Source organism: Eschrichtius robustus, chromosome 1 (assembly GCF_028021215.1).
Source record: "Eschrichtius robustus isolate mEscRob2 chromosome 1, mEscRob2.pri, whole genome shotgun sequence".
Taxonomy (NCBI): domain Eukaryota; kingdom Metazoa; phylum Chordata; class Mammalia; order Artiodactyla; family Eschrichtiidae; genus Eschrichtius; species Eschrichtius robustus.
Window position 1 is genome coordinate 136282591 of NC_090824.1, and position 12650 is coordinate 136295240.

General features: G+C 38.1%; 1 protein-coding gene and 1 pseudogene across 2 annotated transcripts in view; both read right to left on the bottom strand.

Moving 5' to 3' along the window:
- The window catches only part of HMG20A (high mobility group 20A), a 68332-nt gene that overhangs the window by 49860 nt on the left and 5822 nt on the right, over positions 1 to 12650 (bottom strand). The window lies entirely within an intron of this gene.
- On the bottom strand, positions 6756 to 7759 carry LOC137760164 (histone H1.0-like; annotated as a pseudogene).

A 12650-nucleotide genomic window follows, 5' to 3' on the forward strand; every position in this document is an offset into this window, starting at 1 on the left:
GCTCTAAATGACTTTTCCTCTTCGAACTCTTCTTCCATTGTTTCCTATTTACTACCCTCTTGTTTTTTCCCCCATCTCTTTAGCCATTTCTTCAGACTTTGGCCCTTTTCTCTCTACATGTTTTCCTAGTGATCTCTCTCAGTCCCAATGTTTCAACAACCACTTATACTGATGACATCTAAAACCAACTCTCAAATTCCAGGCCTGTATCTCAAATGGCAAAGATTATCCTACTTTGGTGTGCCATTGGCAACTCACACTTTACACGTATAAAACTGAATCCATAATCTTTTCCTCGAAACCTGTTCCATCTCCCATGTTCTCTATGTCAGTTGGGGGTACGCTACTCGTCACTCAGTCTAAAAACCTGGGCGTCCTTTTCAGCATTTCCCCTGCCCTTCTCACCACGTGCAATCCCTTACCAAAACCCAGTTGATCCTGTCTCCTCTTCCATGTTCCCGTGATTACTGTCTCAGTTAAAGCCTTTATTTTTCTTGGCCTGGGTACTCTAACAGCGTCCATCCTGCCTGTCCTTCCTGCTTCCAATCTGTTTCCATACAGCTGCCAGTGATCTTTCTAAAATACAAATCTACTTATGCATATCATTCCTTGTTTAAAATCATTCAAGAGGCTACCCACTGTCTTCTGGTGATTTTCACTTTTTTCTTTTTAAAATTCTGTTTGAAAGCAAAAGAAGTTATGCTTGTTTTGAATGCTTAAAGTTTGAATGTCTTACAGTAAGGATACATAATTTTATCATTAGAATAAACAATAAAACTTGGCCCCATAATAGTGAATGACAACCTTTAAACCAGTTTTGGGATCAGAAAAAGGAATTTTGATATGTTTAAATGAACTAGAACACAAAAAGTATAGTTATTGAAAACAATATATTAAAAAAACTAAGTCTTCTCTACGTTGAATTCACATCTTTGATACCCTCTATTTGTTCACATGAAACATCTTACAAATTTATCCCTTAGGGAATAAGATTCAGCTGACTTGCCAATAAGACTATTATATATAGATGACAAATACTCAGTAAAAAAATGCAGTCCTGACCTTCTCTTTTCTTTAAGTAAATAAAAGAACAGTAAACTCCAGGCACACCTGTTTTATTGTGATTTGTGGATACTGTGTGTTTTTTTTTGTTTTTTTTTTTTTACAAATTGGTGCATTGCAGCAACCTTGTGTCAAGCAAGTCTATCAGTGCCATTTTTCCAAAAGCATTTGCTCACTTCGTGTCTCTGTGTGACATTTTGGTAATTCTTGCAATATTTCAAGCTTTTTCATTATTATTATATTTGTTATGGCGATCTATGATCTTTGATGTTGCAAAAAGATTATAACTTGCTGAAGGCTCAGATGATGGTTGGCATTTTTCAGCAATATTTTTAAATTAAGTATTGTATTATTTTTTAGACATAATGCTATTGCAGACTTAATAGACTACAGTATAGAATAAACATTAACTTTTATATGCACTGGGAAACCAAAAAATTCGTATGCCTTGCTTTGTTGCAGTTATCACATTATTGCGGTGGTCTGGAACCGAACCTGCAATATCTCTGAGGTATGCCTGTGTATCAAATAGCTTATGTCCAGGAAATAAACAGTTTTTAAGAGATGAAATAAATGAGTATCATAAGATTTAATGCTCAATATACATAACTACTTATGATGGAGCTTACTATTAATTTTTGAACTAGGAAGATTATTTTCCACAGTATCATATTTAAATACATGCTTTAGGTCTTGAAATTAACAGGTTATCAGATAGAGTAATTTCTAGTCTCTCCCATAACCCTTTTAATTACAGTATCTATGTTCTTTCCTGCAATATATTTCTGTGTAATCAACTCTAAAATCCCTTGAGAGCAAATGCCATTCAGTATTATTATACATGCATTACCAAGTAAGGTAAGAGAAACTGTTAAACCAACTGAGATCCCATGATGCCAGTTAAATTTCAATTCTTCTTTCTAGGCTCTCCAAACATGTCAGCACTATTGTAGTGAAGTGGGTCATAAGTTTCGGGTGATGTGATTTGCTTGAAAGACAAAGAGAGCAGAGTGTAGGACAGACTATTACAGGTCACAGCAAAGTAGGTTCAGAACTGCAGCTACAATTTATTTATTATGCATATTTATTAAGTACTGAAACAACAAACATGTAGCCCAGCAAAGAGTTGAATACACCAGGTTAAACATGCCTTCCCTACCCTCTAAGAGGGCATAGTTTGAAAAAAAGAATACTTTAATTATCAATTTAATACCCAGGAGGAAAAAAGCTCTGAATCATTATACTGTATTAACTGCTTTCTAAAACAGTTCATAAAATGATACACTACTGAACTTAAATCCACTTATTCTATTTGAAAAACAGTGTTCTGAATTTAAAATCTTTGAACTCAAGCTTCCTATTGGATGATGATCAATTTTTAGCTAACAGGATAGTGTCCTTGATATATAAAAATGATTGCTGTTTCACCATTGGTGAGGCATTTTCTATTTTTTAATAACAAGGATGCAATTATATCAGCTCATCCTTAGTCTTCTACCTAGCCCCCTTGGAGCATCAATATTTATCTACAGGGCAGCACTCTAAGGTAGGATGCAAATAGAGATCAATTCCAATCCTATGCACCAGGATTATTTTATTACATGATGGAATTAAGCTACAAAGTAAAATTGAGCTGTAATTTCTAGTGTGATAAGGTTTTACTTATCTAAGTAAACATTAAACACTTTGCAGAATGGAATACAACTCTACGGATGGTGACATAGGCATAGAAGGTGAAGACTGTAAACAGTTTAACTACCCTCCTCTTTACCAGTGTTAGTGCTGTTAGACAAGACTGGTAAACAAGTAGAAGATAAATAACTAGTAAAGGCTGGCAGCTAGAAATATATAGTTAACCCAAGTCTTTCTTGGTACAATAAATGAATCCATACACTATCCTCAGTATCACGTATTGCTAGAGAAAGATTTTAATTAAACGTGAGGGAGAAGAAATAGGCCAATTAGAATTCTGCAGGTAGTTTGTTTTGCTAGGAAATAAATGGCTAGAGCTGACACTGTCTTTCTGGCAAAATAAAGCTGCTCTTTCCCCTTTCTAGAAATAAACATAAAAACCACTCCATTACATTTATTTAATATAGTCTCTAAATGGGCAATTCACTTGAGAAGACTGTTTTCACATAACGGCAGAGTTCCCAGTACTTAAGTCTCCTCACCCCTTCTATAACCATAATGTACCATATTTGTACACTGCTATAGTACTATAGGAAGAATTTCAATATTCCTCATATTCTTTCACTAGCTCTAGAGTCAGTGATTTACATTTCAAAAACCCAAGAAAGAACCCGCAGCAGCAACCACAGAATTATGAAATTCAGAAACTTAGTCACACCTGACAGCAGACATTTACAAATTCTTATGATTTATAAACTCCCAATTTCATTGACCTGAGAATAGCTATGAATGTCTGGTAAATCCACAGATATCAATAAGTAGATGAAGCTTTAAAAATTATTTCACTAAGAATTAACAATTTTGTTAAAGGCACAATTAAAAATAGCAGTAATAATGATATGATGATGTGAGAAACCAGTCATTGAGAATTCTCACTCTTTTTGTTTCATTTCCCTTTCCCATCATGGCCCTGAACCTGATAATATGCATAAGAAACATTCAGCATGCTTTTTTCAGTTTATGGGAGAATTCTAAGTATGGTACCTAGACTTTAGAAATAAATAAGAATACCTCATTTACTATACATTAAGAAATATAAGTCCCTAAAACATTTTCTTTTCTAAAAAATTGAAGTATAGTTGATTTAGTATTGAGTTAGTTTCGGGTATATAAAACATTATCTTTTGAAATGAAAATGTCTAAAATTGGTAGTAAACATTTTTTTCATGAGTTTCAAGAAATCCTAGTGGCCTGAAAGCTGTCTCAAATTGTTGAACTTATAATTTTATACCAAACATACAATTAAGCATCTCATTTTACTGAAATTAGCTTAAAAACAATTAAAAATTTAATTAAAAATTAGTTCTAAGATGAAGAAAGAAAACATAAGCTCTCTAAGAAAATGTAGAATACTTTGTAATATCAAGTCATAATAGCTCTGTATATCTTATAAAACATATGAAGACATTAGTATTGTGAAATGTGGTCATTTTTGCCTTGTGATTAAAAGGCAAGTCATGTACTTTGGTAACATTATGGCACATTTATATGACTAAAATAGCTAACAACCTTTACACAAACAATACTGTCAATCTCAGTAGTAAGCAAATGTAATTAGACCACATTTCCTTCGTAGGGCTCTAATGTTTAAAAAAAAAAAAAAGTAGTTCTAGAAAGAAGATAAGTTGTTTAGCCAGGACTGCCACTGAGAACACTCTGCCTCTAGTTTCCAAGGCTCCAATCTAAGAAATGCGGGCAGGTGTATTCCTTTGCGGGGGCTTAAATAAAATCTGCCCACAACTGCCAGTTTAGCTTAGCACATAAAATATACATCACTGAGAAGACAGGCTAATCATCAGAAGCTGTCTCCAGGCATTACAATGATTACACGGTGCCTTTCTCAGAGAGTTATTTTGAAGAAATAAAGGATTAAACCAGAGGAAACGATCCCTCCACGCTCCCAGGGTACAGGGCACACCTATGAAACGGTTCCTGACCTATATAGTTTACCTAAGGTGGCATGCTATCTTTTTTCATTCATCATATATTTACCAAACACATAATATGTACCAGGCACTTAGTTAAGACACCAGGACTACAACAGTGAACAGTCTCTGCTTTCATGAAAATTATGGTTTGAGGTGAAAGATTAAGCAAACATACCAAAAAATACAATTTTAAATTGTGAAAACTGCCATGAAGGAAAAGAACAGAACACTACAGAAAAACAGTAGGAGATGTCACATAAACAGGGGACCTCTCTGAAGAAGTAAAGTGAGAGCTGAATGTTAAGTACATTCCATGCTGAAGAACTAGGACTTGAGTGAGAACTTGGCGCTTTGGAAGAAGTAAAAGAAGGCTAGAGTGGGCTGGAGTAAAGTGGTCAGGAGAGAGCAGCAGGGGCTATATCCTGCGGAGACGTGGGGTTATCTTAAACATTTGAGTTTTCACCAAAGCGTAAGAGCAAACCTTTTAAGAATTCTTAAGAACGGCATGATATGATATTTATGCTTTTTAAAGGATCATTCTAACTTCTATGTAAAGAATGGATTGATGGGTAGTAAGAATGAATCAAGGAAGCTACCGTTGGGAAGCTACTGCAACAGTCCACCACAGCGTAATGGTGGCTTAGAACAGGGTATAGCAGTGAAGATGTAGTATATAGGGTGGATTCAATATATTTAAGAGGTAGAATCAAGAAAATTTTGTAGTGGTCTGAATGGTGTGTGGGGGTGTGTGTGTGTGTGGTAGTGAGAGGTCTCAAGAATACTCCCAAGACTTTTTTTTTCCCTTGTTTTTTCAATTTTATTTTAAAGTTTGAAAATTACAAACACAGCAAATTCTTCCAGGCACAAATAACACTTGTTTACAAATAAAAAGGCGGGGGGGGGGGGAGGGAGACGCACAATTGCGCGTTTTTCTATTTTATTAAAAAAAAGGGAGAGAGGACTGTACAGGTTTTTTCTCCCAGCTCCCGGGTGTGAAACATAAGTACTAGCCTTAGATATGTATATATACATATACACACACATACACACAGACCTAGCTCTGTAAAACTACTTAGCAATTCAAAGTCGACTGCAGTATGTCTTACTGTCAACTCCCCGCCCTCCCCTCCTCCCCCATCTACAACTACTTATAAAAGACTCAGAAGTAAAGAGGTCGGGAGGTTTTTAAGTGGTGGGTGGCAGGGCTGGAGCACCACCAGACTGCTAAGCAAAGCCATCTCTTGTACAGGAGAAACCAAAAATCAGGGGAAAAGGAAAAAGGTCCTCCTAGGATACAATCCAATTGTGTGGAAAAACCCAAGTTTCAACAGGGCACACTGAGGCACTTGGCTGACTGACTCTCCACCCTTCCCCCAAAGTTTCTACTCCTGTTTAACAGGAGACTTTTGGAAGCCAGAGACTCCCCCCCCACGCCCCCAGTGGCTAGTTTCCAGCTGACTGAGAGAAGCCACAGTTTCTTGGACAAGCTGTCACTTCAACCTCCTCCACGTCCCTAGGACAACAGGGAGGCCACTGGGACAGACTAACAGAAGTGAGAAGGAAACTAGATTTGGACGCCCCACTGCTCACCATTGGGAGGTGGAAGTCAGCCTAGAGAGGGTTTTGTTCCACCTCCCTCCTTTGCCGTCCAGCTGCTGCCACCCCTCTCCTCAGGGCCAAGGTTCTGAAACTCTCACAAGCAGTGCTCAACTTAAAGAAAACTCGATGGCCTCATAGGTACTCCTACAAACCGTACAATTCCTGGGCTCCCTGTCATCTAGCCACAAGAAGCTGCCTTGCCCATTCTCCCCCTCCCCCTGACCCCAACTTTTACCTTCAGAGTGAACCAACCATGTAACTAAACAAAACACACAAACCCACACAAATCCCCAAACCCATAAGCAGATTAGTAACAAATTAACAAAACAAAATATAAGTACATTCTCATCACTACAGAGATGAGATTTGTTGTTGCTGTCCTTGCATAATTGGTTAAGGAAAAATGAATTATTCCCTAATTTCTGAGGAACACAAATTCTGTCTCTTTATAAAGTCAGAAGGGAAAGGGGCAAAGGGTTGCAGATGAGGATCAAGAGAGAAGAAAGGAGAATAGTATTTACAGAAAATAGGAGACAGGCAGGAGTGTCCACAAGGAAAGCCTCATTGTCACTTCTTCTTACCGGCCTTCTTGGCACTGGACTTGGCTTTGGGCTTCACTGGTTTGGCCTTCTTAGGCTTGGATGCCTTGACTGGCTTGGCTTTGACAGTCTTGGGTTTTTTGGTTTTCTTGGGCGTGGCAGCCGGCTTCTTTTTGGCCTTTTTTTTTTTTTTTAAATTATTTATTTATTTATTTATTTTTGGCTGTGTTGGGTCTTCGTTTCTGTGCAAGGGCTTTCTCTAGTTGCGGCGAGCGGGGGCCACTCTTTATCGCAGTGCACGGGCCTCTCACTGTCGCGGCCTCTCTTGTTGCGGGGCACAGGTTCCAGACGTGCAGGCTCAGTAGTTGTGGCTCACGGGCCTAATTGCTCCGCGGCATGTGGGATCTTCCCAGACCAGGGCGCGAACCTGTGTCTCCTGCACTGGCAGGCAGATTCTCAACCACTGTGCCACCAGGGAAGCCCCCTGGCCTTCTTGACTGGGGTGGCTTCGGGCTTCTTGCTTGGGGCTTTGGAGGCAGCCTTCTTGGGCTTGGTGGCCTTCTTTGGCATGGCCACCTTCTTGACTTCCTTCGTCTTCTTGAAGGCCACTGACCTCTTGGGCTCGTTGCTCTTGGGCAGCCGGAAAGACCCTGAGGCACCCACCTTTTGGTCTGCTTGAGGACCCCAGTGGTGACCAATTGCTTGATGGACAATTTGATCTGGGAGTCGGCGTTCTCACCCACCTTGTAGTGGCTCTTGATGTACTTCTGGATGGACTGGCATGAAGAGCCAGCACAGTTCTCCGCCTGGATGGCAGCCACGGTCATGTCTGAATACTTGGGGTGGTCTGTGGACTTCTTGGAGGCCTTGGCCCACTTGGGCTTGGCTGCAGGGGTGGATGTGGAGTTCTCGGTCATGGTGGCCTGCCTGGTCCTGCTGCTGAAGGCACCTTCCAAAGGGCCAGCCCTCATAGGAGGCCAAGGAAAGCCTGATTTGGGATCTGCTCTGGTGCTTCTGGCTCCCAGGCCAGTCCGAGGCAGGCTCCTGGGGACCTTGGTCAGGTTGTGGTGCAGGGGGGGACTCGCTGGGCCGGGTCTGCGTGGCCCAGCCCTGCCGGTCTGTTGGTCGGTCTCGGCGCCTGGGTCTGCCTCCGCCTCCTCTGCCTCCCTTTTCCCAGCTCCGTGTCTCAACCCCAAGACTTCTAATTGAGATATTAGTAGATATTTATGAAGATAAGATTTATAGAAATAAGGAAGACTGGAGATGTAGAATTAGGGAAAAGATCAAGAGTTTAATATTGAATATATTCTTTTCTTGATTAGTATTGCTAGAGGTCTACACATTTTACTGATCTTTTCAAAGAGTGAACTCTTGGCTCTGTAGATATTTCCTATTGTGCACTTGTTTTCTATTTAATTAATTAATTTCTACTTTTTATAATTCCCTTTCTTCTACTTACTTTGGGTTTAATTTGCAGTTCTTTTCCTAATTTCTTCAGAATGATATTTAAATCACTAGTTTTGGACTGTTTCTCTTCCAGTGTAGGCATTTAAGGCTATACATTTCCCATCAAGTATAGCTTTAGCTGATTCACATATATCTTGATATACTGTATTTTCATTACTATTCTGTTGCAAATGTGTTTTAATTGTGATTTCTTTTTTGGCCAAATGGGTCATTCAAAACATATTTTGGGGGGAGTTTGCTAGCTACTATTTATAATCCATTTCTTACTTAATTGAACTGTAGTCAGATAACATATGCTGGATGAAATTTGTTGAGACTTGCTTTATGGTCTATCATAAGATCTACTTTGTTAAATGTCCCATGTGAACTTGAAAAAATATTTTTTTGAAGCCATATTACTGGAATTAGATATATACAAATTTATAGTTCTCACATTTTCCCTGGTAGAATGACCCTTTTATAATTATGAAATATTCTTCCTTATTTCTAGTTATTCTTATATTCAAGTCTATTGTGCATAGAGGGTATAGTCCTCTAGGGAATGCTAATTGAGAGTGTGGGGTGTTTATAGGTCCTTTCTTCCTTGGAGGGACCTGAATTTTAATGTTTGCTTGTCAACATCATGAGATGGACAGAAATTCACTCTGCTTTATAGGGATTTTCTGCTTAGCTTGCTTAGCTTCTGCTCTGCTTAGCCTCTGACTCTGCAGCAAAATCATTTCTTGGTGCTTCCCTTCCCTACTACGATCTTGGCTCCTCAGTCCAGGCCACCTGGGGACACCTAAACTCCAATTTTTATGTACGCAGCCCCATGAGACTACTGGCTCTCTACTTCTAGCAGAAATCCTCTGCTAAATTTCATAGATTCTTGTTCTGCACCATGTATTCAGCAAATTCGTCAAGGGGAGAAGAGAAGGTTAGAACAACAGCATGCTTTTTTGAAGTTCCCTTGGCTCCACGATTTTGGTTTAAGTCCTGGCTGCCTCAGTAGGTCTCTGATGCTTTCCCTATCGTTTTCTAAATTAAAAAAAAATTTATTTATTTATTTATTTATTTATGGCTCTGTTGGGTCTTCGTTTCTGTGCAAGGGCTTTCTCTAGTTGTGGCAAGCGGGGGCCACTCTTCACCGCGGTGCGCGGGCCTCTCACTATCGCAGCCTCTCTTGTTGCGGAGCACAGGCTCCAGATGCGCAGGTTCAGTAATTGTGGCTCACGGGCCCAGTTGCTCTGCGGCATGTGGGATCTTCCCAGACCAGGGCTCGAACCCGTGTCCCCTGCATTAGCAGGCAGATTCTCAACCACTGCGCCACCAGGGAAGCCCCCTGTTCTTTTCTTTTTTTAAATCCACCCTTTCATGTTGTTCTCAGCAAAAGGATTAGCCTGCAACAACCTAGTCCCTCAGAGCCAGGAATGGAAGTCATAGCTTGGGTTCTCAATCAAAACTCTACTGCTTATTAGCTGTGTGACTTGGGCAAGTTATTTGACCAAACTACTTAAACATTCTGAGTTTCAATTTTCTCTTATGTAAATGAAAATAACACCATCTCATAAATGTTGTGAGGATGTGAAGATTAAATGAGATGTCTGTAAAATGTCTAGTAACAAAAACATTTTAATGAGGGCTTACTATGTACCAGACACTTTATATGGATTTAATAACTTAATGTAGATATAGTTACTATCTCCCATTTCCTTTTCAAGATCACATACTAGTAAGTGATGGAGCTAGGACTTGACTTTAGAGCACTTTTCTTACTAACTACTCAATACTGCTTCTATAATATTGCTTTAGTAATGTGCCTGACACTGGTGTGTGCTCAATGAATGTCAATTATTATGATACAGAAAATACAAATGCTTCAGAAATATACTAATATACTAATCAGATCAGTTTTTCTATTTCTTTCCTGGATTTATTTTTCTCCTTTTTCATTTTGGCATAAAGATACTTACAACATCTTTCAATATATTTTAAAAGAAGCTATTGTGATAAATGAATGTCTACTAGCCTACTGAATGAATAAGTAATAATTTGCTTAACCATTATTCTATTGTTGGATATCTAGAAGGTTTCCATTTTTTAAAACAGAATAGATATCAGTGCCATTAACATTTTGTCCCTTTCACTATTTTCCTTACTTGAAGTATTTTCTCAGAATAAAATCCTATCAGTGGAATACTGGCTCAAGATATGAGCATTTTATTATTGCTGACACAACAGCTATATTGTTTTCTCAAAGAGTTGTAGTAATTGTGGTTATCACTGGCAATAAAAATGAAAGGTTTGTGTCAAGAGAACATTAATTAAAGCTATGAAGTATAGGAATGAATGAAGTGTGGAGATAGAAAGAGAAGGGAGATATAAATTTTGAGGCTATGAAAGAAAAAAGTGGAGTATCTGGATACTATTGATATTTCTTGTGAAGCAAGGGGTATTAGTTTCACTTAAAGGAGTAGGGATGGAAGAAAAGGGCTGGGCTTTGTTGAAAATTCCAAATGCTTAAATACAAATACACATATGTACACATCATAATCTTTCAAGAGTAATGTTTCTATGATAGTTTTCAAAAGATCTGTGTCTTCCACTCCGCCTCAATGCAATCTGGGATACAGATAAACACTATTTAGGTGTAATTTACAGATGGACTATCTGATACATTAGGGTTCAACCTGATCTTCTGTATCACTTCTTATTCTAACCTATCACCAAACATTTAGTAATTTTGGTGTGTGGATCTTTATTATTGTTGTTTTAAAACACACAGAGAAATGATTTCTTTTAAGAATAACATATTAAATTATAAAAAATTATAATATAAATTACAAAACAACCACATAGATTGTTGTTTTCACTTAGCTCAATTTAGCAAAATGTACTCGGAAGCAGGAGGCCTATGTTCTACGGCCCATTGTGTAACTTTATTTGGTGTGTAATTTTGGGCCTTAATTGTCTTATCTATGTATTGGGGTATTTTATCTGACTAAAAGCCAGCATTAGAACATGGCATCTCTTGTTTTATATTCCTGATCTAAAATTTGTCTAGTGAGCATACTATATTGAATAAAAATGAAAGAATCTCTCTTCCTTCGCTAATATGTACTGTGCTTTGAATATCTCATTAATCTTGTTAACTTGTTAGACTTGTTATTTTAAAAGTTACTGAAAAAAAAAAAGTTACTGAATATTTTGTGGGCCTCTCTGAGGGCCATTTCGTCTGTTCCTTCTACCATCAGATGACTCTCAATGTGTATACTTAAAGGCAGTTGCTTTCCTACTACTACCTTCCTCCCACTTTGCTCCTATCATAGATTTTGGAGTAGTACGTACCTGTTCATCAGGGAGAAACAGAAAGGGCCTTGAAAATTTGGGCTTAAAGAGAGTCCTTCCTCTCTTTGTCTATGTGCTATAGCCTCCCCAATAAAAAAATAAAAAAACTTTCTTTGCTAACTGCTTCACTATGTTCATATGTAAGTAAGCGCCTGATTGTCCAAGTTCCATTTCAGATTTCTCTTCCAGTTTCCATTAGCCTACATTAAATTTTAGTAGTGATACTGAGAGATCATGGAGTTTGCGACTGATAATCGGCCATATTCAAATCCCCTCTCTATCACTTACTGGTTAAGTGACTTTGGGCAAGTGACCTAACCTCTCTAAGCCTCTATCTTCTCATATGCAAAGTGAAGTTAGTTAATACCTACCCCACCAAATTATGAGAATTAAGTTAGTTGAATGCGAATTGGAATTATGGCTAAATGTAGTTTAAATGTGAATATCATTTAGAAAATAAGGAGAACACCACTGAATAAAAGTAGTTTTTGAGCTGATTCAAATTAGAGGCTGGTTTGATTCCTAGGGTCCTTAAAAATCCATACCCTTTAAGGAAGCTATTCCAGATGAGGGAGCAAATATAAAGGCTTTGAATTCCTTCATGCTCCAACAGATGCCAATTCCATGGTACAGAAACACTTAACCATATTAGAAGCAATACCAAAGAGAAGAATAATTTTATGTCTATCCAATTAGCCAAAAATTTTTGCTGGTGAAATGGTGGTTAAAACAACACAGCTGTATGTTGCTGGTGGCATCAGAAATTAGCATAACCTTTTAGAGAAATAATATAGCTATTGTATCAAGAACTATAAAATACCCATACTCTTAGAACAAATAATCCCACTCATAAGACTTTATTCTAAGAAAATAATTCAATAAGGAAAGTAACTATGATTTTATTTAATAGTGCCTGGCACATAAAAGGTACTCAAGTACTTCTTCAAATGAATACCTTCATGTGTACCGACTTCTCCAAATCACTGCTCTTGGTTCCTTCCCATTATGATCTACTATTTTCATTATATGGGGATAG